General features: G+C 33.7%; 1 long non-coding RNA gene across 1 annotated transcript in view; it reads right to left on the minus strand.

Annotated features, from left to right (window-relative positions):
* The window catches only part of LOC109342577, a 10,610-nt gene extending 10,027 nt beyond the window's left edge, over positions 1-583 (minus strand). Inside the window, exon 1 of the long non-coding RNA XR_002107090.1 lies at positions 492-583. This is a non-coding gene — a long non-coding RNA (uncharacterized LOC109342577). The remainder of the gene's footprint in view (positions 1-491) is intronic.

Here is a 5,446-nt window from a genome sequence, read left to right on the forward strand (position 1 = left end):
GTTGCATGTTAATCGATTAACGGGCTATTAGAGAGTAACTGAAATCTGTTTTTCAGTTATCTGTTGAAACTGTTTAAAAACTATTTTGGCGTTAATCAATTAAAGCTTCACTTTAACTGGCATATTTCCAGTTATGATGTTAATTGGTAAACTACATATATGTTATACTTATCAACTATACATGTTTTACCTTTATGTTATGCCTAAAATGCACAAATAACATGTATGATTAATGCATGAACATATAATAAACTAGATGGCATGTCACATGTAAATGATATGATAATTTTTAGACTTTGTGAGATTTGCATCTAGGTTTACCTAACCTAGACTCAATAACTACGACATATCTAAGACTCTAGTCTAGACATAAAGCTCTTGAATCTTTAGCATGTTGATTTGTTGAGTTGTCTTTGAGCTTTCACTAAGTCCTTTGTCTTCATCAAAACATAGCCAAGCATACGTGCACTCTTGACACATTGCACTTTCACCTTTAGGATAGTAGACGAGAAAATTAATTAGAGTTCGTCTACTATGATAAGTCCAACCATCTGCCATAAGAGTGCATCTAGTTTGCTTCCAAATAGACCGGTAATCATTTAAAATAGCAACATCACCAATAAAGAACTAAACTCAACCTAGTAAGTGCCTAAAAATTCTGAAATCATTAACTGCTTCAAACAATATCATAGTGTCATATAATATATTCAAGCACTTCATAACTCGTCATTGTTTGAATATTTTAAAAGCAAGAAAATTGTAAAACATTTAAAGGAATAGGTAAGTAATACTAATCGTAGATATTAAGAACATGATATATGAGTAAACAACAATTATATGAGCAAATTAACTTCAACGATAACATAACTCAATTAGAAGATGTTCTATTATGGTGTTACCTAAATTAGTAAATTAGGTTTTCTTCCCTAAATGAGTAAGAATGCAATGTTACCATAAATTCAAAAGACTGAAATGAAGAAGACATGCCTGGAATGAATGGAACTCATGGAAGGGAGTGAATGGTGCACTGATGGAAGAGACTTGATGGAGATGTGTGGTTGATGGTCCTCAATCACTGTTTGAAGACAAATCATTGTTTGGAGAACTTGTTTGCAATGCCTTGGATTCTTGAAGCTTGAAGATGAAATATGGAAGTTTGGAAGGAGAAGAAGGGTTGAAAGTTGAAGTATTGAAGAAGGGTTGAATAGGAGAAGAAGGGTTGAAATTTGAAGTATTGAAGAAGGGTTGAAAGTTGAAGTATTGAAGAAGGGTTGAATAGGAGAAGAAGGGTCAGGCGTGTAATGAGGTAATGAGGGTTGGGTTTTTAAGTGTTTAACTTTTTTACTTTAAAAAAAAAGAATATGGGTATAAACTAGCACATTTAGTCAAATTTCGGCCAGTTCACCGGTTTTGATCAAATCCAACTGGTTTTCACTGGTTTTGATACTTGGTTGGTTCAACCCCGTAGCATACTAGTTAGGGGTCTAATTCACTGATTTTCCAGTCGAACCAGCTATTACGGTACAATTTTTATATCACTAAATTTTACATGCTCCTAATCCATTGAGAGCTCCTTGTGGCCCCAATAAAATTGATGTACAATTAATTCTACCTAATTGAAATTATTCTACACCTAAAGGATGTAGGGTAGGTCACCTAGTAATTTTACTAAAATAAGAAAGATAAACAAAAGAAATACTAGAAAAATATATGTCGAGTGATGGGGTAATTATTTTTTACAATATTACAACAAAATTCATAAATTTCATGTATTAATTATTATTGACTTTATAAATAAAATAACTCATATAAATATTGAAATTATGCGTAACAGTTTAATAAAAACTGTATGCCAACCATATTAAACTAAAGAAATAAATCACACCACATTAACGCACTTTGAAGTTGGCAACTAAACTGGAAAAAAGGAAAAAATATCAGTGCATAGTTTCAACTTGAAAAGCTTTGTAGATTCTATAATTAAAAATAATGAAATTAAGTAATAATTTATAGAATGTAATATCTATGTATTATTAGTGTAAAAATTTATACACAGACAATATATCATATACTATTCATTTGTGTAATTTTTTCTCGAAAAGTCAATGATAATTCAACAAGAATGGTGAATGATCTTATATTGTATCAGTGCATATCTTTTTTTCTCTAATTTATATACAAGAATTTTATGTTGGTGCAGCGGAATCGATCATTGCATAACATTGACCACAAGCAATCAAATAAAAGACACAAAAATAAATAGAAGAGAAGAAGACAAGAGACTTTGGTAACAAGGTTCGACCAATTGTGCCTACGTCCCCAGGATCGTTAGGAGGCTACCACGATATTATTAGAGAATACGGATTACAAACCCTATTATACCCATGAGCCCAAGTGCCCATGGGTGTTTCTATTTGGTGCCTTTATCTAGTGCACATAATAACAAGGAACCTGGGTATAATATATAACATTGATATTCTATTCTAATACTAGGCAATGTAGGACTTCATATAATAACATATTTCAAACACATTTAACAATCTCTACCTTGATTGAAATAAACGAATATCTCGCTCCTTAGGAAATCTACACAAGAATCTCCACCTTAACAAATATATGACTCCACATTGCTCAAAGCCTAATTCTCTTTAACAAATCCACATAAGAGCTTGCTCCCCCTTCAACTTTAGCCTTTCCGAGTATCTTTGATGATGTTATCAAGAGCCTAGTTCTCCAAACTTCTAGTGCACCTTCCTATACCGCCATCTAATGGAACACACCACCTACCACCTATTGCTAGGAAGTCTTTCCATATTATGGAACTTCTACACCAAAGTTCACCAACAACCACCTTCTTCAATACTCAGCTAGCTGAACTTTGGAGCTTCCTTGGAGAACCTCAACTGTTACCATCATTGTCTAGTTCGACAATCATGGTTCAAAAGAACTATCATACTCTACCATAAGGAATATACCCATAACACATACTTTGTGTCAATGCTAACCAATGCATGTGTCACATTGTTGTATCCAAGTCAATGCTCATGTCACACTGCATCTCTACGAATGCTTGTGTTACACCTTGTATCAAAGTCAATGCCCATGTTACACCATACATCAAAGTCATTCAGCGCCTCTATGGTTTTGTGGATCTGCTAACAATTAATATCCTTCACTATGACGTCATAGACAGGCCATTATGATATTTGACTTCTTCTCTCAAATGAGATCATTCTCTCAACATCTAGAGAGATATTGTCAACACCTGTCTCAGGGACAAGCTCAATACTCGAATCCCTATATCCACCTTGATCCTTATCCAATCAATGAACTTCTAGGATTTTGGATCAACATATATCGTCCCCATCACAGTTTCGTCATGTTTTCTTCTCTTTCAACTCATTTACTTTATCATTGTGCGGTACCTTTGACGCACCTTGTCTAGTCATCACACCTTCATCCTCTGTAGCTATTATCTAGTGCCTCGGTTAAGAGCCATATACCAATTGACTCTTATACCAATTGTTGGTGCAGCGGAAGCGATCGTTGTGCAATATTGGCCACAAGCAATCAAATAAAAGACATAAGAATAAATAGAAGATAGGAAGACAATAGACTTTGGTAACAAGGTTTAACCAATTGTGTCTACGTCTCTAGGAGCGTTGAGCGGCTACCAAGATATTATTAGAGAATAAGGATTACAAACCCTAGTACACTCGTGAGCTCAAGTGCCCATGGGGTGTTTCTATTTGGTGTCTTTATCTAGTGCATATAATAATAAGGAACCTGAGTCCAATATATGACATTGATATTCTATTCTATTCTAATACTAGGCAATATATGACTTCATCTAATAACATATTTCAAACACCTCCACCAATCTCTACCTTGATTGAAATACATGAATATCTTGCTCCTTAGGAAATCTACACAAGAATCTCCACCTTAGTGAATATATGACTTCACCATGCTCAATGCCTAATTCTCTTTAACAACTCCACATAAGAACTTTCTCCCCTTCAGCATTTGCATTTCTGAGTATCATTGACGATGTTATTGTTAGGTATCAGTGACAAAACACACCTAGAAGAGGGGGTTGAATAGGTGTTGCGGTTCCCAAATACCGCTTTTCGCACCAAAGCCCTATTCTAGAAAATGCCCATTTAATCGATTAACTCACTGGCTTAATCGATTAAATCGCACAAACAGACAGTTGTTGAAGAATGGCTTGATTGCACAGCCACTCACCGGTATTACAGAAAGGATACAACAGATATATTGGAACATAATTAATCTTTATATGGAAGAATCACAGTATTTAAATTATGAGCTAAAATAGGCAATTAAAACAACTTGAAAAAGTAAAGAGATAAGGGTAAGAAACAACTTGCAACAAGGATTTTATATTGGTTCGTTTTTCAGCCCACTACAAAACTACATCCAGTCCTCCCCTTCCGATCTCGGGAGATTTTCTTCACTAAAACTGCAACAAATGTATATTACATACACACTTCCAATACAAGACCTTATATGCTACCTTCTTGAATTCCTAAAACCCCTACCTTGGTTCGACTCCTCTAATTGCCTAAGAAAACCTTTCCTACGATCTAGCCTCATCCAAGAGTATGTTCTAAACTCAAGACCTCTAAGTCTAGGTAAAGACTCACTGAATCTCGTTGGTGGTAAGACATCAAGAGACGACTTTTTCACAAAAATAACACAAAATCAGAGTATTATGAAGTACAATATGGCTCAATTATTACAATTAAAGACCAACTATAAACCCTATACAAATCTCACAAATTATCAAGAATATGTATAAGAGCAGAATCATGTAGAATCATGTACTTTCTACCCTACGAAATCTCTAAAAAATTGAAAGAATCATGCAAGAAAAGATAGAATAATAAACACATTTGATCATATACAATTGGATGACATTTTAATCCATAAGCATGATACTATCTCTCATTATCTCACATGCAATTTTCTCTGCCTATATGACATACAATGAGCACGAAAATATGCAACTTAGCAATTATAAAAATGAATGAATGAATGTATATAGCATGGTGTAAAAACACATTTTATATAGAAAAGTTATTTAACGCCCAATTAATCAATTAAGTGCCCTTTTAATCGATTAACGGTCTGTTGAGAATAACTGAATTCTATTTTTCACTTATCTGTTAAAACTGATTTCACATTAATCGATTAACGCCTTGCTTAATCGATTAACTGGCATACTTTCAGCTAAGAGATTAAATAGTAAACTATCTATATGTTATGCTTATTAACTATACATATTTTAAAATTATGTTATGCATAAGATGCACAAATAACATGTATGATTAATGCATGAACATATAATAATCTAGATGACATGTCTCGTGTAAATGATATTAATAGTTTTTAGGACTTGTGAGATTTGTATCTAGGTTTACCT

This window comes from Lupinus angustifolius, chromosome LG03 (genome assembly GCF_001865875.1).
Source record: "Lupinus angustifolius cultivar Tanjil chromosome LG03, LupAngTanjil_v1.0, whole genome shotgun sequence".
Taxonomy (NCBI): Eukaryota; Viridiplantae; Streptophyta; class Magnoliopsida; order Fabales; family Fabaceae; genus Lupinus; species Lupinus angustifolius.